Source organism: Siphateles boraxobius, unplaced genomic scaffold (genome assembly GCF_051911475.1).
Source record: "Siphateles boraxobius isolate OS27281-9 unplaced genomic scaffold, OSU_SipBor_1 6, whole genome shotgun sequence".
In the NCBI taxonomy this organism is placed as follows: Eukaryota; Metazoa; Chordata; class Actinopteri; order Cypriniformes; family Leuciscidae; genus Siphateles; species Siphateles boraxobius.
The window spans coordinates 991451-1017500 of NW_027509186.1; the positions used below are offsets into that span (position 1 = coordinate 991451).

Below are 26050 nucleotides of genomic sequence, written 5' to 3' on the forward strand. Positions count from 1 at the left end.
CCTCAGTCCATTGTCAGCGTCTACAGCCACATCAGACAGCTGCTGGAGGACAGCAGGGTTGTCCTGGACCAGACAAACCTGGTTCTGGTGCCGGTTAACAACACCACAGTCTCTTCATGGTATGTGTTATTTCATTTACCTTTCCCATACAGTCAAGACAGTATATAAAGATTTAACCTCAAGAAAAACCTCCACCTGCATGCTTGTTAGAAAGTATGTAATAACCTTAGAGAGGGAGGATAGGCTTACATGTATAAAATAATTAATGTTTGTCTTGTAGGCTGCTTAGGAGGGATAAAAGGAAGGACAGGGACATGCTGCTGCAAGGCACTGTACTTCCCAAACAGCTGCACCTGGCCAAGGAGCCTCTCCCTGCAATGAACACACTTCCAGCTGCCCCTGTGCAACATGCACATGAAGCGATGACATTTGAGGAGCCTGAAAACCACGAGGGGGAAGCTTTCCCCCGCCAGCGCACTCTAGCAGCAAGTAAGCCTGTGTTCTCTCCGCCATCTCCACCTCCCCAGTTCCCTCCAAAATTTGGGCCAGCTCCTCCATTCCAGCAAGCTCCTCCATTTCTGCATGCTCCTCCATTCCAGCAAGCTCCTCCATTTCTGCATGCTCCTCCATTTCCGTATTCTCCTCCATTTACCGATGCTCCTCCATTTACCCATGCTCCTCCATTTACCCATGCTCCTCCATTTACCCATACTCCTCCATATCCGCATGCGCCTCCATATCTGCATGCTCCTCCATATACCCATGCTCCTCCATTGCAGCAAGCTCCTCCAGAGTGCCTTCCATCCCAGCCAAGGCAACGTGCCTGGAGGCTGAATAAAGCTGCCCAGGAGGAGGAGGACCTAGCGTCAAGGGGGGAACCGCCACGGAAGAGACTGACAAAAGAAAGTTACCACTACACCTGCAAGGGGTGTGGCCAGGACAAAAATAAAAGAACTGGACACACCCAGCTGAAGGGGCGGTGGTACTGTCCAGCCTCAGGACTGACCCTGGATGACTGGAGGAAGAGTGTACGTTGACTACTACGACTACCGACTACGTTGACAGCATGCGCCTGCTTTAGTTTGTAACCTTCTGGAGGCCTAGCTTAAACTTTATAAAAGGAAAAAAAGTCACTGTTACAGGATTACCCTTGAAAAGAGTTATGTTGGTAAGAAACAGTTTTGTCTGCAAGCTAAAGATGACAAGGCCCCTTTGTATTCAGGGACACGTCGGGTAGACCTGTAGCTCGCCGTGATCGTATAGTGGTTAGTACTCTGCGTTGTGGCCGCAGCAACCCCGGTTCGAATCCGGATCACGGCAAGATGTTCTGGGTGCCATTGAAATTGAGCTCCATGTCACCACCCGTCCTTCAGACTTCTCTATTTGTGCACGGCGCATGCCCTTGATGTGCTCTGGATGTTCGAGTGAATTGAAACTGGGACCTTCTTTGAAAGCACGAGCTCTCAGGTTCGAATCCTTAAGAGAAAAGACTGAAAACGAAACGCTCCTATTTATTTCGGAAGAATCTTGCTTCAGAGAGAATATGGTGCGTGTATATTTTCTAATCGCTAGGTGTCAGTACACTCGCTGGCTGTTACCTAGAGTGCCGCGGGCTTGCTATTTGCTACAAACAACTGCGCCTTTGACACAAGTTTACAATAACGATAGGAGCGCGGCAAGTCAACAGCATTGAAGCGTGTGAAGAGGCTTTCCAGACAAGTAGCAGTGAGTTTTTGTTCTTTTTCCTAGAATTATTTTCCTTTAATTACTATTATGATCCGTCTACTAGGCTGCATTCCCACTAATTTGCAAATATATTTTGACATAGCAGACGTTTTGACGGCCATTCTGAATCTTCGAAGAAGGAAACGCAATGCATTGGAGGACACTCTTTTTTCTGCGCCAATACGATTCATTTTGCTGTGCGTTCCGACGCAGCACGCACACTTCTCGAGCAAGAGCCCGGATAGCTCAGTCGGTAGAGCATCAGACTTTTAATCTGAGGGTCCAGGGTTCAAGTCCCTGTTCGGGCGAACGAGCGTCTTTTTGTGGAGCGGTACGTTTTGTTGTTGAGTTCTTGCTGATCTACACTGGCCTCCGGCAGCGACGCTGCAAGGCACCAATCGACAAACGACATGCCCCTTTCAGCCAGCTTGTAGTCGTGGCCGAGTGGTTAAGGCGATGGACTAGAAATCCATTGGGGTCTCCCCGCGCAGGTTCGAATCCTACCGACTACGTTGACAGCATGCGCCTGCTTTAGTTTGTAACCTTCTGGAGGCCTAGCTTAAACTTTATAAAAGGAAAAACAGAATCCTTTTCTTTTCAGTGACTTCTTCTCCAGAGTCACTGTTACAGGATTACCCTTGAAAAGGGTTATGTTGGTAAGAAACAGTTTTGTCTGCAAGCTAAAGATGACAAGGCCCCATTGTATTCAAGGACACGTCAGGTAGACTGGTAGCTCGCCGTGATCGTATAGTGGTTAGTACTCTGCGTTGTGGCCGCAGCAACCCCGGTTCGAATCCGGGTCACGGCAAGATTTTCTGGGTGCCATTGAAATTGAGCTCCATGTCGCCACCTCTCCTCACCCCGTCCTTCAGACTTCTCTTTTTGTGCACGGCGCGTGCCCTTGATGTGCTCTGGATGTTCGAGTGAATTGAAACTGGGACCTTCTTTGAAAGCACGAGCTCTCAGGTTCGAACCCTTAGAGAAAAGATTGAAAACGAAACGCTCCTATTTATTTCGGAAGAATCTTGCTTCAGAGAGAATATGGTGCGTGTATATTTTCTAATCGCTAGGTGTCAGTACACTCGCTGGCTGTTACCTAGAGTGCCGCGGGCTTGCTATTTGCTACAAACAGGGGCGCAACTACCCAGTGTTAGAGGGGTATGCAGCAACAATTTTGGCGCCCCCCCAATACACACACACATATCATATATATGTGTGTGTGTATAACAAAAATATAACAAAAATATAATAAATATTAAAAAAAAAAAAAACAGAAACAGATTTTGTCCAAGTGGTCAACAAAAGCCTCGTTGCTGTTTGCCACTTGATCATACATATTATATAGCACAGATCTTTAAAGAGAGAGAGAGATGTGACCCTAAATACAGCTTCCATGTCACCCAGCAGATGTAACTATAGCTTGTATGTCTGATAGCACAGCTAACATGAACATACATGAATGGTAAAACAAAATCTATTTGTTTCCATGATAAACCAGCCTTATTGCATAAGTCATGTTTTCCAGCTTCTAGTCATTTATTGTGCATGCTACCTTATATTTTCCAGTTGTTATTTTACTTTAATAAAATTGAGATATGTCATGCATGGGATTGGTACCATAAGGTTTAACCAAAATCTAAATGTAGATATCAGCAATATTATTTTGCATTAAGTTAGCAAACACTTGCTGTTAACATTAATATTTGCAAGCCTCCAAGCTTGGTAGCAAATCTACGCATGATTCCATGGTAAACCAGAGATATTGCATTAGTTGTTTTCCAGATTCTTGTCATTTATTGTACATGCTACTGTTGTGGCAAAAATTCTGTTAAACATCATCACTGCGTAAGAGACACTCAGAGTCAAATTAATAAAAAGAAAAGTATTTATTCTTGCAAGAATAGGTTCAGTCTAGTACACAGAAGTTACGCTGTGCAAGAGAGTGACACACAACAGGAAGATATGAGACAGCCTTTATACTGTTTTCAAGGTTCCTCCTCACCCGCTGTACCTTTCACCCACTCAGATAAGGTCCTTACTGCTACTTAAAGACACAAACTGGTACTGAAATAAACTGGCCAAATCTGACCGTCCCTAAGGTCAGAGGTCCTGTCCCATATGTTCCTGAAACGTCACGCACAAGCACGTACACACATATACTTTTATACATTGAATAGGTTCTTTCTCTTATGATACCTGTTTGGGATCAATGAATATTAAAATTTCCACAACAATTCCCCCCTTTTTATCATTCAGATTACCCAATCATAATAATAAAAATAATAGAACAAATTTTAAGTCATATCATCACTTATACTCTTCATCTCTGGTTACCATTACAAATCTTGAAACCCACATGGCATTTCAACAGGCTAAGAAATACAAAGAAATAAAAGTAGAATAAAATCCCTCATTTCGACCCCTCTCCTTGTACGTCATCACATAGCGGATAACCACAGCTTTTAACCTTCTGTTCATATCAAAAACATTCATAGAAAGAAAGAAAAAGAAAAGGAAACCATACAATTTAACACATGTCACAGTAGCTCCCACTACTTGCATCATCATATTTTGTTCATCCAATTGAACAGACTCCCAGCTTTAACCAGTCTCTGTACTGAGCTGGAGACACATTATAATGCATGGTAAACATAACAATATTGATAATCCTGTCGCTGAAATTGGTAGTACAGTACCCCCAACCCCCCAAAGATTAACCAATCGTATCCATTTATCATCAGTCCACGCCCATTTCCATACATCGCCTCCATTTTCCTAACCATATTTTCTTAACTTTTAACACCATATTTAATAAAATCTATCCTGAAAAGGTTTTATATTTTTTATCCATTCTTTTAACCAATGTAGTTGTTCAAAATTAACTCTAATATTTCCATTACGGACCATCTTTTAGCTTATTACCATACATATTCTCCCATGATCGGCCTTTCTTACCCTTAATGGAAAGCCTAATCAAGTTTCTTCAATAATAATCCCTATAATTTACCTGAAATATTTTCTAATGAATCCTTAACCAATCAAATCATTTGATCTAAGCCCTATTTGTATTCAATCAAATAAAATCATCAAAATCATCACAAAAACAGATTCTTTTGCTAAACTCAAACCATTAGTTCATGCATCTTCCTCCGGGTGTGTTGTTCATCTCGTTTGCCCCATGGACATTCCCTCTTCACCAGGGTGACTCTTTGCGAGTCGTTGCCGTAGTCTTTCCCTCGCCGGTGAGGGAGGCTGTTACTAGCACGAGCCTTTGACCCCTCACGTTGTCCTCATATTTGATTGTTGAGGCCTGTCTGTGTAGTCTAAGGTGAGAGGCTTGGACGCAGGTGTCCCACTCTCCAACCGTTTTCTGATCATTACCAGATTTGCCCCTTAGATCACGATGTACCCCTACTGGAGTGAACCATTTCTTGCCTGCTTTCACCTGTGAATGGAGACCTTAAGTTTTGTTAGTGACCGCTTGTCTTGCCGCTCGTCCCCTTTGGTGTGATCTGTGGAATCAACAACCTGAAACATTATCTCCGGATAATTTCTTGCTCACTTAATAGCACTCGGGGTCCTTTTACCCTGAAAAACACTCAACCCACTTTGCTCATGTCCACAACACAATATTTATACATTTGGAACAGAATTAGTTCTGTTTTCTGCAATCCTTCCTGACATTCTGCAAAAGGAAAATCTTAAGTTATGCGCTGCGCAGGTGTGGCCTTGTTTCTTTCTGCCACAATAACAATCTAGGCCAGGATAGTTAGTCAAATTCATCCATAACCATTATTTTATTGGGCACATTCTGCCCTGCATCAAAAGTCTGCATGCTCTGTAAAGAAAAACAAATGTCGAGGTTATTTTCAGATAGTAAAGTACACGTAGTTTCTTTTGTCTGCTGTGCTGCCACGGCCTTCGCTGCTGCATCTGCCCTGGCGTCTCCTGTTGAAACAGTCCTGCAATTTTGTTATCAGCGTGTGCGGCACACTTACAGACAGCAATTTTGTTAGGGAGAAGAATGGCTTCTTGCCAGGCTTTTACCCTATTAAGCCCCTTGTCCTCCCAACATATACCGTCCCTTAATAAACCAAATTTTGTCAATTGTTATCAAAATTGTTACCATCCCCCCTTTTGATGCATGAATCATCTCGTGCATCAATCTAACATAATGGTGTTTGGATAAAGTTTGCCATCAACACTAACCCAAACGTTGTCCCAAAGCCAAAATTCCTCCAGACATCTTTCTCTGCCTCTGAAACAAAAATATGACTTAAAGCCACAAACACATCTTCTTATCAGAGAATTTGGAGGGCAACGGCCCTCAGTCTTACAGTGTATCCTGCTTTTCAGGCCTGTTGTTTGGTCTCTTAATCCCGTCATCTACAAACATTGTTTCTGTTTCAATTGTTTCTGTCAGGTCAGGTTGCTGTACAGACTTGGTCAATGTCAGTCAAACAACATTGTCCCCCTTTTGTTCACAATATTCATAAATGTGTAGGACTCTCTGGATAATTTGATATTGACTTAGCCAATATGTCACTTTGTTATTGCCTGCAAATCTATAACATTTTAGTTTATCTCAACCCATGATGGACATCTCTCTACAACTTCACAAATCCAATTTACATAAATGCTTTTAATCCATAGATTGATTCATAATTACCAGTAGCAGACAGAGCTGGATAACTAATCCATTTAAAGCTCGTCCCATTTTCTGCATCATCTTGTCATCAGATTGACTCAAAACTATTAGCTTCCTTAAAACTTGTCATTTGCCTTAACCCATCTGTAATGATAAAACCCTCATTCCAGAGGTTAATGACACAATATACACACTATTCAGACGCAGTATTCGTACCCCAAACTAACACATACAAGACATAGAGTGCAGTCACCATCACACACACTCATATTAGACACATATTTTAACTGTTCATTTTTAATGTTCGCTTTTCATTATATCATCTCTAAAAAGATTTAAATTTTAATTAAGATTTTAAACTTCACATTTTACTGTAGCTTTTACCTAATTTTACATGGTCTCTTAACCAGTTACAAAGCATGTCTGTTCATGATCAATTTCTTAGAAAAGTCAGCTGGGTTGTTTTGGTTCATTATCACTATTTTGTTCTTTAGCAGGCCGATAACAAAAAGACAGACACAGTTACCATCCCTTCCTCCACTCAAGCAGCCTCTCTCACTATAAACAAATAATCTTTTCAACAGCCTCCTAAGACTGTAATTTAGACAAAATGTAATATTAAATGTATTACATTAACCTTTTACCATTCAGCTTTATTATCCAGACTTTTCTCAAATCTACAAAAGCCTGTCTTCATCTTTAGCCACCACCATGCCTAACGACCTTCAGGAGTTAAAACTATGTTATAAACATATTAGCTCAAAATTAACTCTTCTATACATTTTACTTGCCCATATGGCAACCAACATCATGTCCCTCATATAATTAAGTTTTGTTACTGTCTCCGCAGCAAATAATGGCAATCACCTCATGGAATCAGCTGGCTTTTGAAAGTCCACTCCCGCTAATCATTTATCTTTAATTTTCTTCTCTTCAGGGTGTCGTCCCCTGGCATAGTTGCAGACACTTGTCACAATGAAAAACAAGCCATACAATCAATGCGGTTTCTGGTGAGTGGTATAGAGGAACTCACATTTCTGGGTCAGACTGCCGTAAAGTTAATTTTAACCTCACAGCCCATCTCACCTCTCAATGCTCTGCTGACCCCGGTGGCCTCCAGTAATCAGCGCTCAACTCTCATACCTTTCTCACAAATAACAACCTCCATCCGGAGTTGCCCAATGTTTCGTGACCCCCTGCGTTGGGCTGTCCCCTGGCCAGGAAGATCATCCCATCATTGAGTAGCCACTCGTACACACTGGTGACCGCTCTTTCCCAATACAATCAGTTTTCTTCAACAGAACTCAGCTGTTTTCTGGAGCTTAGGAAAGGCACGTTCAAGAGTCACCAGAGCCATTCCGATTGCCTAATAGTGTTCACAGGGAGACAGGTTAATAACAACAGTATTTAATCACTTAAATCCATTAACTATCTTAAAAGCAGCAACCTAGCTACTTAGACTATACTCAGTGAATTTAGATCACAGCCGTACATTCAGTGTACTTCATCTGTAGCCGGAGCCATCGGTCCTGAATGGTGGAGACTAAATGAGACAAAGTTGTTACTGGTCCTAAAATACGCTAATCAAAATGTCACCTCTATCGTTTAAGGTCTGTATTATTATTTTAAAGACTTCTTTAAAGTCATTCAGTTTTACTTAAATCCATTTACAAATACAAATTGCCCTCTGAACGGCAATGATTTCTTTTAACCTCTCCATGTCTATGATTTTCAACTTAAACACTGTGCTTTACTTATGACACAGGCTCAGATAACAGCTTTTAGCTGACATTGAATCAGAGAGAGACTCTGAGGTACACTGCATTTTCATAAAACTTTTAACATCAGACTTTATCTACCATCTTTTAACTCTATCCCAGCTTAAGGCATCTTTGCCAGAAATTACATGTGTTTTCAAATAAACATAGTTTTACAGTTGTCTTTTGCCCACGTCAGGGAATCTAGACATTACAAATTTCCACTCAGATTGAGTCTCTGTCGCACTGGCACTTTCAGCCACAGCACACATCAGATTTAGATAAGCGAACTGTTTCATTACAGCCAATAGCAGACTTATCTTTTGAAAGCAAAACATCAGCTTCTAGCTCTTTCATGGTCAACTTTTCAAGCTGTTTGTTTAATCAGATGCCTTTCTACACATTTTACATTTAGCAACTGTTAATTCAGTAGCCTACTACTTCTGCTTATTTGTTCTTACATAAAAATAATTATTCTAGTTCTCAATAACGTTTCACATTTCTCAATCTCAATTAGGATTTACTTTTTGACGAGGCAAGCACTCTCTGCTTGTGATACTTTTGCAGTTATTGTAAATCATCTGTGAGATTAGTCTCTCTATATACTCTAAAATCCTTTTTTAAATGTTTAATTACAACACAATCATCCTGTTAGTTACTTTGATATATTTTGCTACTCACATTTGTTGGAGTCATTAATTTTACATCAACCTGTATTCATCAATTCACTTTTAAAAATTACTATTATAGATCTTTTCTTTAAAAGGATTCACTTTAATACTTCAATCTCTTGACCTTGTTTTTATCTCTTACTCTTTCTCAGACGAAAACTTTAATATCGTTATATAAACACTGATCTACTTTCAAACCCACATTATTACCAGAAATGTTTCACTATATTACACTTTGTTTTTTTTACACCTTCTCGGTGGGCATTTACAGTTACGTGTTAAATTGTCCTGCTGACCACAATCAAGACACTCTCTGTCATCTAGTGGGTTCATGTGTCAGCCTCAACTACAGCATCAGACACCTGTCCTTGACTATAGTTTGATCACTGTGAGCTTGCAAACGGCTCCAACTTACTGCACACCCTTGAAGCAGTGTGTGTCCCATTCAGGAATGTAAACAGAGCCACTGATTAAGCAGTTCTCTGTATACTTTTACAGTCCACCAGTGGCGGATTTAATCACAATAGCCAAATCATAATCTTCATCATTATCATTGGCCGCACATTAATTTTAATAAGCTGCATCGAAATGCTCAAAATATTCTAAGTTGTTTTCACAAAGTTTTCGTTTAACTTTAGTCATACTTGTCCAAGGAAATTATCCTGACCCATAATTTCATTTATAAAACAGACAATATCTTTTGCTTCAATGACTTAATATCAACAAATATCCACCATTATACATTATTGATTTCCAGAATTTTTTGTCAAAGTTGTCTTTACATTTTACTAATTTGGTATTATCATCAACAACCCTAATTACAGAACAAGTACTTTTATATAACATCCGGAAACCGAGGTGAATAAGCAAACCCTGTTTCTGTACCCCCAGCATAGCTGGACCCTAGGTTCAAAACACAATGGTTATCAAACTAAAACTAAACCTAATTTCAATCATTATTTTACCATTAAAATATAGAACTTTTCCCCATTTTGCTTAATGAAACATTCCTTATCTTTATATCACATTAATCCCCGTTAATCATACTCAATGCCTTATTTTTATTCTGAAACTCATTTTTCATACCATTTAAACAGTTAATTTGACTTCCATAAATTCTGTCAGACATTTTATTTTCATCACATATAGTTTTCTACTATATTTCTTCCATCTTTCCCTACATGCCAGTTCCTTCTGCATCCTCTGTTCTACATGCTAATTCTTTCTTTTCTCTACATGCCAGTTCCTTCATTATCTAACCAGTACATGATTGTTTGCACAATCCCCACACAAACATATCTCACACACCAACCTTCTTGTTTTTTTTTTGTTTTTTTTTCACTTCCTTCTTCCATCAAGTCTCTCACCCGTCATAGTGACACTTGAATTTCCAATCTTTCCCTTGTTTTGATAACAATCCCCTATTTCACACAGACAGCCTTATTGCTGCTTGCAACTTCAATCCTTATCATATAAATTTAAGTTCTCTAGACATCTAATGTCATGCATCCATTTACTGGATGAAGAAGTAAAAACTTTATTTCTCTCGACAGTTCCTTTTTATCTGCCCCTTTAAGACAACAATCCATTGTTTGTCCACATTGCTTACACATGTTGAACACAGCCATAACTACCTTTTTTGTTTCTCACTGCCCTGTTCAACTGATTCTCGCACTACTTTCAGTCTAGTTGTGCTCAGTGTTCCCTCCCTGGGGAAATCATGGTATTTTCTCAGTTTTTTCAATATCTAAAACATAAATTTTCCCCCATAATTTTCTCATTTGATAGAAAAACCGGTGTATCAAAATTTGCATGCTTACCTTGAGACTTCCCCATATTGGCTGCTTCTCTGTTCTCTGTGGATTTCTCTTCAACGCGCGTTTTCCTGATCTGTTAGGCATCCCCAACAGACCCGATTTTTTCTTTTAACCCAAATCGGTCGGGTTGCACTATTAGTGCCCTCCTAATTAAGGTTTACCAAAAACTGTTCTGGTTCCCCCTAATTAGCCTCAGTACCTAAAAACAATTTGCTCCGTGGCGGAACAACTCATTTTCAGGTTACCTATCTGTTTGAAATCTCTTGATCTGTTACAGACCTCAATTAATCTCAGATAATTTCCTCTCGTATCTGTTTGAAACCTCTTGATCTATATATAGATCTCAATTAATCTCAGATTACGTACCACAGAAACAGCCCTCAGCCAATATGGTTCACTCACATTTCATACCCGAAACAAAATACTTTTCCCCAAAAGAAAATATTTTAGACGTCTCTTACCAGAGATATGTTGGTTGCCACGGGTTCGCTTTCTTTTGATTCCAGTGGAGCCCCTCCCGGACCCGATAGCGGTCGGCCCCTCTCTCTCAAGCTTACGAGGTAGAGCTGGAACTGCTCAGTCCAGGTGGCCAAACACCGTCCGCTCTCAGGTCCAGAAGGCACTTCCAAGGAATCCCACTCTGACACCAAAATTGTTGTGGCAAAAATTCTGTTAAACATCATCACTGCGTAAGAGACACTCAGAGTCAAATTAATAAAAAGAAAAGTATTTATTCTTGCAAGAATAGGTTCAGTCTAGTACACAGAAGTTACGCTGTGCAAGAGAGTGACACACAACAGGAAGATATGAGACAGCCTTTATACTGTTTTCAAGGTTCCTCCTCACCCGCTGTACCTTTCACCCACTCAGATAAGGTCCTTACTGCTACTTAAAGACACAAACTGGTACTGAAATAAACTGGCCAAATCTGACCGTCCCTAAGGTCAGAGGTCCTGTCCCATATGTTCCTGAAACGTCACGCACAAGCACGTACACACATATACTTTTATACATTGAATAGGTTCTTTCTCTTATGATACCTGTTTGGGATAAATGAATATTAAAATTTCCACAACACTACCTTATATTTTTTAGTTTTCAGCTCATCAACCTCGGTTTTGCAAATTCTAAACTAGCTAGCTCTGGCTGCTACATTCCCAGAGTTAGCAAACGTTAGTCTGTTAACATGAATATTTGCAAGCCTCCTCCAAGCACAAACATCACATACCTGTTGCATTTCACCATCCACTTATTTAGCTGCTGTCGCATCCCTTGACATGCCATCTCCTTTAACCTCCTTCTTTTTCTATTTTTAACCCCCGACCGCTTTTTTGCTTCATTCATCTTTTTCGAGTTTCAACGATAACGCACTCCTGTGCTGCTCCTCAGCGCTCACGCGCGCGCCCCCGCCCGCTCGCGATACCCTTCTATGTCAAAATAAATTCTATGATGGAATATTATGAGGGCACCGACGCCTACTCTAGCCTGTTAGTCCTCTAAAATTTATATAACTTTTTTTATATTTAACTTGTATAAATTTTATATAAATGTATATAACTTATAAAAAATAAAAAAAAATTTAACCATCGCTTTGGCGCCCTCATGATGCGGCGCCCCTATGCGCCGCATATAGCGCATACCCACTTTTTGCGCCACTGGCTACAAACAACTGCGCCTTTGACACAAGTTTACAATAACAATAGGAGCGCGGCAAGTCAACAGCATTGAAGCGTGTGAAGAGGCTTTCCAGACAAATAGCAGTGAGTATTTGTTCTTTTTCCTAGCATTATTTTCCTTTAATTACTATTATCATCAGTCTACTAGGCTGCATTCCCACTAATTAGCAAATATATTTTGACATAGCAGACGTTTTGACGGCCATTCTGAATCTTCGAAGAAGGAAACGCAAAGCATTGGAGGACACTCTTTTTTCTGCGCCAATACGATTCATTTTGCTGTGCGTTCCGACACAGCACGCACACTTCTCGAGCAAGAGCCCGGATAGCTCAGTCGGTAGAGCATCAGACTTTTAATCTGAGGGTCCAGGGTTCAAGTCCCTGTTCGGGCGAACGAGCGTCTTTTTGTGGAGCGGTACGTTTTGTTGTTGAGTTCTTGCTGATCTACACTGGCCTCGGGCAGCAACGCTGCAAGGCACCAATCCACAAACGACGTGCCCCTTTCAGCCAGCTTGTAGTCGTGGCCGAGTGGTTAAGGCGACGGACTAGAAATCCATTTGGCTCTCCCCGCGCAGGTTCGAATCCTACCGACTACGTTGACAGCATGCGCCTGCTTTAGTTTGTAACCTTCTGGAGGCCTAGCTTAAACTTTATAAAAGGAAAAACAGAATCCTTTTCTTTTCAGTGACTTCTTCTCCAGAGTCACTGTTACAGGATTGCCCTTGAAAAGAGTTATGTTGGTAAGAAACAGTTTTGTCTGCAAGCTAAAGATGACAAGGCCCCATTGTATTCAAGGACACGTCAGGTAGACTGGTAGTTCGCCGTGATCGTATAGTGGTTAGTACTCTGTGTTGTGGCCGCAGCAACTCCGGGTCACGGCAAGATTTTCTGGGTGCCATTGAAATTGAGCTCCATGTCGCCACCTGTCCTTCAGACTACTCTTTTTGTGCACGGCGCGTGCCCTTGATGTGCTCTGGATGTTCGAGTGAATTGAAACTGGGACCTTCTTTGAAAGCACGAGCTCTCAGGTTCGAACCCTTAGAGAAAAGACTGAAAACGAAATGCTCCTATTTATTTCGGAAGAATCTTGCTTCAGAGAGAATATGGTGCGTGTATATTTTCTAATCGCTAGGTGTCAGTACACTCGCTGGCTGTTACCTAGAGTGCCGCGGGCTTGCTATTTGCTACAAACAACTGCGCCTTTGACACAAGTTTGCAATAACGATAAGAGCGCGGCAAGTCAACAGCATTGAAGCGTGTGAAGAGGCTTTCCAGACAAGTAGCAGTGAGTTTTTGTTCTTTTTCCTAGCATTATTTTCCATTAATTACTATTATCATCAGTCTACTAGGCTGCATTCCCACTAATTTGCAAATATATTTTGACATAGCAGACGTTTTGACGGCCATTCTGAATCTTCGAAGAAGGAAACGCAATGCATTGGAGGACACTCTTTTTTCTGCGCCAATACGATTCATTTTGCTGTGCGTTCCGACGCAGCACGCACACTTCTCGAGCAAGAGCCCGGATAGCTCAGTCGGTAGAGCATCAGACTTTTAATCTGAGGGGCCAGGGTTCAAGTCCCTGTTCGGGCGAACGAGTGTCTTTTTGTGGAGCGGTACGTTTTGTTGTTGAGTTCTTGCTGATCTACACTGGCCTCGGGCAGCGACGCTGCAAGGCACCAATCCACAAACGACATGCCCCTTTCAGCCAGCTTGTAGTCGTGGCCGTACCCTCCGGCGAATGGACAGCCTAACTATTCCTAACCATTTGTTACAAGTCCTAACACAAGTCCTAACACAATCTAAATAAGTCCTAACAATTCCTAACACAATCTAAATAAGTCCTAACAATTCCTAACACAGGTCCTAACAATCCTAAATTACGTCCTAACAGTTCCGAACAGCGGGTCCTAACAGTTCCGAACAGCGGGGCAAAACAGCCATTGGCTGGACGGGCCAAAACAGTCATTGGCCGAAACATAGTCTCGTGACCACCGTCATAAAGAGCGACGGCGCGAAAAGGACTCGTCATTCACCCCATCACTACCTGAGACGGTTTTGTGTTTTGATGCAGGCAAGTACAGTTTAATTAACATTTTAACGTGAAAGAGAAAAATTATCTATTCGTTGGACATTACAGTTCAAACTCGGTTTAGGTTGCACACGTTTAATTCAGCTATCTTTATTTGTAATTCGTTGTTTTAACACTTATATAGAGTTCGGAGGCCATGTTTTGATATAGTGATATAAATCGCGGCCTTCATACTGCAAAAGCTTAGCCGGACTGGTTTAAGATAACAGTATATGGACTATAAATGAGGATAATAATTCCTATGATGATTAATGTTAAAATACAGAGTGGTGACTTGTTTTGTATTAACCATAGAGTGTACAAATAAAACCGTAATAAAAAGCCTAATAACTTTAGAAACTAATTATGTTATAATTTTTACATAATGAACTGCTTTATTTTTACTCTCTGTTGCTTTTTACTGTTTTCAATTTATTAGTTTTTTTTTTCAATCGCTAACAAGCGCTTACCCATACTTCAGATAATTTTTCTAAACTCTTAAAACAGACTCACACCCACAAAACACAATTGGCCAAATGGACGATTTTCTTCTCAAAAACACATTTTGAAAAACACACTCTTCATTTCAAAATAGAACACATCTTTCTCTGCATACACTAACTTTACCAAAACACTGAAAATCTGACTCAGACTCAGAATGAAATTATTCTGTCAAAGAATAACACTTGTTTTCACGTCACAAGGTACATGCAGTCAATCAAAGTACACCCAGTTTCAAAATACTGGCTATTGTTGACATTACAAAAACTTCATAGACTTTAGTGTTTCAGTTTGAAAAACATGCAAAACATGCAGTCCACCGTTTTTACACAACCTTTCTTGGTTGGGAATTGTATGTCCACATGTACAGTAACTTTACTTTTTTCCAGCCTCTCTTAGTGAAAGACCGTGGTTGATTACATGGTCAATGATAGTGGCACGGATTTCATCACTGACTACTGTTCTTGCAGCCCTTGGAATGCCACCACCACACATTCTTACACCTTTACCTTGCCCTCTCCTTGGGCCTTCTCTTCTCCCTGGCCCTGCTCCTCTCACTTCACCTCTCATCTCTCACTGCACCCCTCACTGCACCTCTCACTGCACCCCTCACTGCATCTCACCTCTCACTGCATCTCACCTCTCACTGCACCCCTCACTGCACCTCTCACTGCACCCCTCACTGCATCTCACCTCTCACTGCATCTCACCTCTCACTGCACACTGCACCCCTCACTGCACCTCTCACTGCATCTCACCTCTCACTGCACCCCTCACTGCACCTCTCACTGCATCTCACCTCTCACTGCATCTCACCTCTCACTGCATCTCAACTCTCACTGCATCTCACCTCTCACTGCATCTCACCTCTCACTGCACACTGCACCCCTCACTGCACCTCTCACTGCATCTCACCTCTCACTGCACCTCACCTCTCACTGCACCTCACCTCTCACTGCACCTCACCTCTCACTGCACCACTCACTGCACCCCACCTCTCACTGCACCTCTCACTGCACCTCTCACTGCACCCCTCACTGCATCTCACCTCTCACTGCACCTCTAACTGCACCTCTCACTGCACCTCTCACTGCACCCCTCACTGCATCTCACCTCTCACTGCACCTCTAACTGCACCTCTCACTGCACCTCTCACTGCACCACTCACTGCACCCCTCACTGCATCTCACCTCTCACTGCACCTCACGTCTCACTGCACACTGCACCTCTCACTGCACCTCTCACTGCACCCCTCATTGCACCAATTTGAATTTAGTGCAACGTAATCATTCATTCTATTTACCATAGTTTAAAAATTGTCTTTTAACATGGTTAAATTAACAAACATACGTAATTTGACAACCATCCATGTGTAAAATCCCTCGTCTACATAGAATTTGTCTTAAATGTTTTCCCCTAAGCCTTTTCTTTAAATTTCATTTCATTTGTATCTCTCTGAAGTTGTTCTCAAGTTGTCTCGTATTTACCCTGTTGTTTCATATTTATAGACATGACTAAGACTGGTAAACCAGACTCATACTGGCATGACATCATGTGCAAGTATGCCCAAGGGAAGTACCACTTCTCAACAGGCAAGAAGCCAGGGGCGAAGAAGTGGAAGCATGCCTTGGAAAGAATTAATAACTGTCCATTACACAAACAGACCTGTGCATATGATATATTTGGGAAAATAATCACTTGCAAATGTGGTTATCATAAGGTATGTAATGAATGTGATTATTTTACCTATGCTGGTGATCATTACTAATTTAAAAACATTTTTTAATAAGAGAAAAATGTTCATTATTTGAGCTGTAAAGCCTGACATGAAATAATAGTCAGAAAAAGGTGTGTGTGTATATATATATATATATATATATATATATATATATATATATATAATGCGCACAAACTGAGCAAAGCTGTGCAATTTAGTGCAAATGCTGTCAGTACACTAGATTAATTTCTTAGCTTTTAATGTAAATCAGTGAGGTCTTTATAATGGTATAACAGGTTACTTGAATAAAATGCATATAAATGTCAATTTAACTCGCAGTAAAAAGATGCCTGCACAAAGACCTGAAGGTGGGTGTTTTTACAATTCTACTTAAAGGTGTATTACTTTCCTTAAAGAACAACAACCTATGAATCAGACGACAGTTTGCATGTAGTAATTGTGTACAACATGTTTTTCAGCAAAGTTTTGATTTTGATAATTTGCAGATTTTGAAACCTAGGGAAAACACTAATCCTAGGGAAAACACTAATGCTTTTTTTACAGTCAGCAGAGCAGACAGTGTTAGGCATGCAAGCAGGACCACAGAGCAGTGCAGGCATGCAAGCAGGACCACAGAGCAGTGCAGGCATGCAAGCAGGACCACAGAGCAGTGCAGGCATGGAAGCAGGACCACAGAGCAGTGCAGGCATGCAAGCAGGACCACAGAGCAGTGCAGGCATGCAAGCAGGACCACAGAGCAGTGCAGGCATGCAAGCAGGACCACAGAGCAGTGCAGGCATGCAAGCAGGACCACAGAGCAGTGCAGGCATGCAAGGAGGACCACAGAGCAGTGCAGGTGCAAAACCTGCCTCATGGAGCAGTGCAGGTGCGCAGGCAAGACCAGCCTCATGGAGCAGTGCAGGTGCGCAGGCAAGACCAGCCTCATGGAGCAGTGCAGGTGCGCAGGCAAGACCAGCCTCATGGAGCAGTGCAGGTGCGCAGGCAAGACCAGCCTCATGGAGCAGTGCAGGTGCGCAGGCAAGATCAGTCCCAGAGAGCAGTACAGGTGCTCAGGCAAGACCAGCCTCATGGAGCAGTGCAGGTGCTCAGGCAAGACCACTGAGCAGTGCAGGCGCAAAACCAGCCCCAGAGAGCAGTGCAGGCTCAAGATCAGTCCCAGAGAGCAGTGCAGGCTCAAGATCAGTCCCAGAGAGCAGTGCAGGCTCAAGATCAGTCCCAGAGAGCAGTGCAGGCTCAAGATCAGTCCCAGAGAGCAGTTCTTCAATAAAGTGTGGTCTTTGTGGTGAAGACATTGATGTGGACTGTTTCTCCGAACATCTGTCAGATTACCATGTCCAAGAATGTTGTGACCAGTGTGGTGCAAAAGTCTGGGGTGCGGTTGGACTTCTTCACCACATTGAAACTAATCATCCTTGTACCAGTCTTGCAGGGACAGAATCTGTGGATCCACCAACACCTTCTCCAACAACATCATTTACTGAATCACCCGCATACATTGAAGAGCAGCAAGGCGTTCCACAAACTGCACCTCAAACACCATCCATGGAAATTAACCTGAGGCCTCCAGTAGTGAATTGGGTGAGTTTTCTCCCCAAACAGTTCTGTCGAGTTATTAAGCCAGCAGACCAGAAGTGGATCGCGCAGTGTCTATATGACGCCACAGGACGACTTAAGCAGCAGTTTTCTCAAAACTGGTTTCATCCACCAAGTCCCAGCAAGCCTACAACTTCACCTCCTGATCCTAACACCTACTTTAGACAGCGTATGTTTCTGTGGGCCCCAATGAGAATGTGGGGTATTCCTCTGAAGTGCACACAGTGCAATAGGAAGATGCACCATTCAGGAATCTACACAAAAGTGAGGGAAGTCATTGATATTGACTCGAGATATTATTTAATTGGAGTAGACTACCCTCGCTGCAGTAAGTGTAAGATTCCTGTCTGCCCTTGGAGTTCGGAGATCCTCAAACAACTAGATCCCTCCCACAGAAACAAATTCCCCGCTGTTCTTACCACTCACCTTGCACTTGACAGGAAGTGTGTGATTTTGTTGAAGCCTAGAACTGCTGGGAACAGCTCCAGTTTCTTGCAGCAGGCGCTTGAAGAAGTTCACAGCGAGGAGTGGGCAAGACGTACCATTAACTATCTGACAGACTGTGAATTTCACAAAAAGAAATGTGCCCTGACACAGGCTGAAGTGGTATATCAGCAGCCACCGCCTTTTTGCCCCCTACCTCTGGCACAGTGGTTTGAGACGGTTCATGCCAACGAGATCCTGAGTCACATTGATGAGCTAAAGGGTGTAATAACATCAACATATGGTAGCATCCTGAAGCTTGATTCTACCAAAAAGGTAAATGTATATAAAAAGAGGCAAATGCATGTTAATTTCAACTTGATGTTCAGAGATTTTTATCTGATTGTAATGTTTGTGTATTTATATAGATAACTAAAAAGCTTGCTGGTGGCATTGCGGACACTGCTACATGGATGACCAATGTTGGCAATGAGTTTGGCCAAGTCCTGAACTGTGTCCTAACCACTGGTGAGGGAGCTGGCATAGATGACTTGTGTCAGGGCATCGTAAAGCGATACAAGGATGCTGGGGAGCCAGAGCCAGCTGTGATTTACGTTGACCGGGACTGCTGCAGCGAGACAGGTTTGTTACATTAAGTCTTTACCTAATATGAATGTGTTTGTATTTCTAATTCATATTAGCAACCATTTCAGGCATGTTTCTAAATTACTAAAAACTAAATTTCATTCCTGTACATGGTTTTTCTAGGTGTTTGTTCATATTCTTTAAGAACACTCATAAAGAGAATTTTTAGAACTATTTACTATAGAAATTTATATTTTTTTAGATCTATTTACAATGGTTCTAAAATTCTTAATTTCTATTTACAGTAGCAATTTACTATGAGAACCCTGTTCAGTGTTTGCAATCAAGTAGACAAAAGCTTATGTAAAACAGCATTATTATATTTCTTTAATGATGCAAATGTAAATCTGAGAAAACAATCACTCCTTGTTTCTCATTGGTGTAGGCGTGACTCCAGTTCTTACCTGGTTCCGACCATGGAATATCACAGTGCGACTTGATGTGTTCCACTTCATGCGGCGGTTTACTGCTGGCCTTACAACGGAGCACCATCCACTGTATGGCACTTTCTGCTCCAAGTTGTCCAGCTGTATATTTGAATGGGACAAGGATGACATCTCTCGTCTTAAAGAGGCGAAAAAGACCATGCTTTTAAAAAAACATGGGGGTCATATTTCAACAGAGGCCCAAATCCTGTCAAGCATCACCTCCAGTGAGCTGGCCAAGCACTGCAGGAGGGGGACACGCGGAGTTGAAGAAACTCGTGTCTTGATACAAGGACTGCTGGACTCCATGTGGGAACTGACCGACACCACTGGTTTGCGCCTCATCAATCCAGAGAGCATTACACGTGTGTGGGAGGTACAGCAGAAACACTTACCTTGCATCCAAGATCCACCCGGTGTTCAGTTGTACACAAAACTGGGCTCCGGTTTACAGAAGGGTGACAAGGTTCTGGATGTACTGAGGTGTGGCAGAGGGTCCTCCTCTCTGGAAAGCTTCCATCGCCACCAGTGCACTTTTATTCCAGGTAAATTGAAATCATAAAACAATATTATGCATATATTTAAATAGTGTTGTCACAATACTGAAGTTGCTGACTTCGAAAATTAAAGGCACCAAATTGGAAACAAACCTTTTTCTTAGGCCTGGTGGTTCTGAGTGGGGGGTTATATAATAGTATTTTAATCATGTGAAACATTGTCTTTCAGGTTGGAGATGTAATGCACTACATACGCAGATGTACATGCTTGAGGGTGCATCTAGGTGGAACATCAACCGAGCTCATCAAGCTGTGGACATGAGTGGTACATCACTTACTAAAATGTATGATGTACGTTTAATGTCCCACATGAATGTCCTCAGCAACAGAGTCCTTGGATGTGCACTCCTGCCAGAATTCAAACCTCCTGGGAAACCCACTGGTAAGATTCACCATTGTACACACTATTACGATAGTGATTCCAGGCATCACTGTGTGTTTTCAAAGGCTTTGCATGCTGCCTGAACGCTAACCAATCAGACCATCGTTTTCATGACTGATCATTGCTGTAAAGGTGCTTGTTCCTAGTTATAAGATATGTCAGTTTGTGAAGTTGAAGTGTATTTGTTTTAGTTTTTCTTTTGTGATTTTTGCTTTTACATTTTTCATGTTAATCGCAAAATAGATTTTTCATTAGCAACACTACATTCATCAAATGCACTGTAGCCTACTGCTTTAGCCTGATATATAGCTCTTATTACAAAATGTTTATTGAATCTTTATGGCAGATGAGCTGTGGAGTACTTGCTGGCACAGTCTGACAGAGGAGACCTGCTTTCTCCACTGGAGCAACATGAAATCGCCTTGCCAGAGATGGAGGTTGAAGTTCAGGAGGATGAGTGTCTGGATGTCACAATATGTGATGCGGCAGACCTCAATTTGGGCACACACACCCTTGCAAGTTCCAGCAGTCATGGTGATTCATTGATCTCACCTCTGGTAATGTCAATTTTCTTGATCGTTTTGAATTAAAATTACATAGGAATGTTAATGTTTTTAGGAGCAATGAATGAGTTGCTTCATGATTAAACGTTCATTTAATTAAAAGATTAATAATAGTCAATTTGAACAGTCAATTTTGTAACTGAAGTTTATTCTTCTCTTTAAAATGTTTTTAAAAAATCTAGGAAACCAGTGTGCCAAGTGGTGGCTCTTACAGTCCTGACATTGAAGACATTTCCTGTGCTGGGCCCAGCACACCAGCTCCGGTAAAGTTTCTAATACCTGATGCTTGTAATTTGTGAATGGTTTATCAAAGTATCAAAATAATTTCCTAATCCAGGATTCTGTTTTTGTTTCCATTTCTAGGACAGTAGATGTGATTCAAGGGGTGTTCCTGGATGGGAGGCAGTGGATAACCTGGCAGGCTATCTCGTCAGTCTCAACCGCACGATCACTGGTTTATCAACTAACGAGATAGCAGAGATCTTGCGGTTGTATTCGTATTTGCATACCATTGATCAGTCCCCCTCCAAGTATTCCCTTAAGTGCAAGAAAAAGACCTTGGAAGGTCCTTGGAGAGCTTCTCGGAAGCGTAGTGGCTCAGCCCCTGGTCAGCAAGCAGCTGAGAGGTGAGTGAAATTGTAGTGCACCGGTGTTAAATTTGAGTCTTGTTGAATGCTCCCTGTATAATTTAATTCCTTTCAAAGGTTAAAAATACTTTAAAAAAACTGTTTTGATGAGATCCAGGATAGATCATAAAGTCTATCTCTCATTGCCATACAATTCCAAAACATAATCAGTCTATATGTTTACAAAGCTATAATGAACCATAGAATACTAATCATACATAATACAATCATGCATCTTTTTATTCACAGACTGTTCATGACTCATGGTCAGGCTGCCCAGAGACCTGATGCCAACAGGGTTTCAGAATGTGTTGCACTCAAGCTTCTGAAGGAATTCAGGGAAGCCAGAAATAGGCCTAAAGATAACAAGGGCAAAACCTTTCCCATTCCTCAGGCAATTGTGATGATTTATAGCCACATCAAGCAGCTGCTTGAAGACTGCAGAGAGCTACTAGACCAGGGGCCGTATTCACAAAGAATTTTATTTTACCACTAGGAGTACTCCTAAATCCCATTAAAATATTTTAGCTAGGAGTTTTCTCTTAAAAGTTATTCACAACGCCTTTCAGACCTACTCTTAGTAAGGAAAAATGACAACTCCTAAACTAAGAGTGAGTCTTCGTTGCTATGGATGACGTCAATTCTCATGCACGAGTTTCCTCGCAATGATAACGGTGATTGGTTGTTAGATGACAGGGCCGTCATGCGGAACATAACACAGACACAACAATTCATGGAATTACGACATCTAAATATGTCTGGGTCCTACACAAAATAATAATAGTAATGTCATCGAAATGCATATATAATGACATGTTTGTGCAGGCCCCAGTGAAGTGTAATTCTAAAAAGGCAGAGAGAGAGAGAAAAGTGGTGAATTAAATTAAATTAAGGTAGCCTAATACCCTAATGAAACCGCCACGGCGCCACTTGCCTAATAATGAAAAACGACACTTGCATTATCACTTGCTTGGTTAATTGACATCCTATTAGTATAGAAGCTTGTTTCCGCCACTGAATAAAAATAAATTAAAATAATTGCGACTTTTTATCTCACAATTGCGAGATATGAAGTCAGAATTGTGAGAAATAAAGTCGCAGTTGTGAGATAAAAAGTCGCAATTAGCTTTTTTATTTTTCATTCTGTGGCGGAAACAAGCTTCCATAGCCTAAATAGACTACTTAAAGCAAGTATTTGCTCCTATTGAAGTAATGTAATAGTTGAATAACGGTGGATTATGAACTCGCCAAAACGGAAAAGAAAGCCCAACTGGACGCAGGATCGGTTAGTGCTGGAAAACTGGCCCAGTTGGTGCTGAAAAAAAATAAAAAATAAAAGGGAAATTCGACACTGGGATATCAAGTAAAACAAAGCGTGAGACATGGGAGAGAATATGTTTACAGATCAATGCAGCATTCCCGCTTGTGTGGCAGACCCCGGACGACTGCGAGAGGCGGTGGTATGCGCTACAATCCTTTGTGAATAGGTCTTAGTGAGTTAGGAGTCCTCCCTACTTCTTTTAAGCTGTCCCAGACTTAGGTGCTACTTTTAGGGCTAAAATGCTTCGTGAATTACTTTTAGTGAAAAAAATTAGGAGTCCTAAAGTTAGGAGTGACACGCCCATTATCTTTAGGAGTTGCTACTAAATTCGCCAGTTAGGAGCTACTTTTAGCCTTAAAATTCTTTGTGAATACAGCCCCAGACCAACTTGGTGCTAGTTACTATAAACAACACCACAGTGTCTTCATGGTGAGTTGGATTTCAGCTTCCTAAATTCACTTCAGTAATATGAAATCTATTCCTATGATGAACGACTGCACTTCTGAAATAATAAATCTTTTGAACTATTCTCTATTCCACATGTATTTGTATATAACATACATTAAATGTATACATTGTTTTCAGACGTCTCATTTTGAAACTTGCAACCTTTTATATGTCTGCCAAAAAAAGGATTTAAAAAATTTGGTAATAAATGCATACATTGTTTCACAAAAGCTTTTCAGAAATTCAGAATGTTACGGTTTAGAATACGTTATTGCTTATTACACAGCTTTCTGAAATGCTTGATTCTGATTTGTCAGTTGAGACATTCCACAGTCTGTTTTTCTCTGATAATGTTCACAAAGTGCGAAGTTCATCAATTACGAAATGAGGTCAATTCGGCTATAAATCAGCTGTAATGTTATCAGTTTAGTTATTGTCCAATAATGTCAGTATAGTCAAATTGATAATATTGCTGAATGTTAAAGGAACACGCTGACTTTTTGGGACTTTAGCTTATTCACCGTATCCCCCAGAGTCAGATAAGTCCATACATACCCTTCTAATCTCCGTGCGTGCTGTAACTCTATCCGACGCCCCCACCTCTGGCCTAGCTTAGCACAAATACTGGAGGTAAATGGCTCCATCTAGCATACTGCTCCCAATAAGTGACAAAATAACATCAACATTTTCCTATTTACATGTTGTGATTTGTATAGCAACAGTGTGTACAAATAACAAGGCCATATGAGACGCAGGCTTCTTCTAACCATATACATACTGGGAAGTATATTCTCAGAAGGTGAAGCACTGCTACTTGGACGGAGTGATTTACTCGCAGCACCTGAGAACTGGTGAGGAGCAGAGAGTTTGCTCAGAGTTGGAGTAAATCACTCCACAGAAGTAGCAGTGCTTCGGAGATACGGTGAATAAGCTAAAGTCCCAAAAAGTCGGCGTGTTCCTTTAATGCTGAAGTATCCAAGTGATGGATAGTTTTTGAATAGTTTAGTGTACATAGTTTATAAAAAAAAATCAGTAGAGATGTTTTGTAAATGTACTGTGGGTAAAGCTAAAAATGTCTGTTATTCTTTCCCAGGCTTCTCGACAGACAGAAAAGAACTGACCGGGACACCTTGCTACAAGGAGTGGAGCTTCCCCAGCCTGTTGGTTTGGCAAAGGAGCCACTGCCAAAGCCTAGAGAACTCCCATCTGCACCTGTTGAACATGGACATGTTGCCATTGAGTTCCAGGAGCCTGAAAATCGGGAGGGTGAGGCAGTTATACGCCAACGTAAATGTGCACGAACTGGAACTGCAGTGTCTTCTATTACGCACACAGACACTGGGCTTGTAGACACATCTCCATCTGGCACAGACTGGCCTGGGGCCCAGCACTTTCCTGGGTGGCATGTCTGGCCTGGGAATTCTGATTTGTCTTTTCCACCATCGCACTCTCAGGGTTGGTCGTCTTTTCCACCAGGCCAACCGCCATCAGTTCCACCATCGCACTCTCAGGGTTGGTCGTCTTTTCCACCAGGCCAACCGCCATCGGTTCCACCATCGCACTCTCAGGGTTGGTCGTCTTTTCCACCAGGCCAACCGCCATCAGTTCCACCATCGCACTCTCAGGGTTGGTCGTCTTTTCCACCAGGCCAACAGCCATCGGTTCCACCATCGCACTCTCAGGGTTGGTCTTCTCTTCAGCCGTGCCAACAGCCATCGGTTCCACCATCGCACTCTCAGGGTTGGTCTTCTCTTCAGCCGTGCCAACAGCCATCGGTTCCACCATCGCACTCTCAGGGTTGGTCGTCTTTTCCACCAGGCCAACAGCCATCAGTTCCACCACCTCCTCAGAACCGACAGCGTGCATGGAGACAGCACAAGGCAGCACTTGAGGATCAAGAGCGTGTGGCAAGAGGGGAGCCCCCAAAGAAGCGTCACACAAAGGAACATTACCATTATGAGTGTAAAATATGTGGCCAATCAAAAAGTAAACTCACTGGCCATTCCCAGGTTAGAGGAAAGTGGTACTGTCCAGCAGCTGGCCAGACCATTGCAGAGTGGAAAGAGTCTCTTTAGGATTTATTTTGTCTTTCATTCACAATTATATTTAATTTTTTATTTTTTATAATTGTGATAATTTTAATTTTAGAAAATTTTATATAATTTTATAAAACTTTAAATTTTACGTTAGTGCATTAAGTACATTTGAAGGAAAGCTCTTAAAAATATGTTTATGTATATATATTTTATATATAACAATTTTTTCTACATTTTTATTAAACTATTTGTGGAAGTTATATTATTACTATTATTATATCTAGCCATTGCAATTGTGTGAGTGTGTATGTGTATCTAAATGGCTAATTATTATTAATATTATTATTATTATAAAACTACCAAAAATACTAATTATATATATATTATTATTCATTTATCAAACTATTTGTAATTGTACTACGTTTTTA

The 26050-nt window shown here is 41.4% G+C and overlaps 5 non-coding genes across 5 annotated transcripts; all 5 read left to right on the forward strand.

The window, feature by feature from the left end:
- Positions 1-1960: 1960 nt before the first annotated feature.
- trnak-uuu (transfer RNA lysine (anticodon UUU)) lies at positions 1961-2033 on the forward strand. The gene has a single exon. It is a non-coding gene; the product is annotated as a tRNA-Lys (tRNA).
- Positions 2034-2155: 122 nt separating this feature from the next.
- Positions 2156-2237, forward strand: trnas-aga (transfer RNA serine (anticodon AGA)). The gene has a single exon. It is a non-coding gene; the product is annotated as a tRNA-Ser (tRNA).
- A 224-nt stretch (positions 2238-2461) lies between these two features.
- trnah-gug (transfer RNA histidin (anticodon GUG)) lies at positions 2462-2533 on the forward strand. Its single transcript has one exon. It is a non-coding gene; the product is annotated as a tRNA-His (tRNA).
- A 10080-nt stretch (positions 2534-12613) lies between these two features.
- trnak-uuu (transfer RNA lysine (anticodon UUU)) lies at positions 12614-12686 on the forward strand. Its single transcript has one exon. It is a non-coding gene; the product is annotated as a tRNA-Lys (tRNA).
- Positions 12687-13814: 1128 nt separating this feature from the next.
- Positions 13815-13887, forward strand: trnak-uuu (transfer RNA lysine (anticodon UUU)). Its single transcript has one exon. It is a non-coding gene; the product is annotated as a tRNA-Lys (tRNA).
- The last annotated feature ends 12163 nt before the right edge of the window (positions 13888-26050 follow it).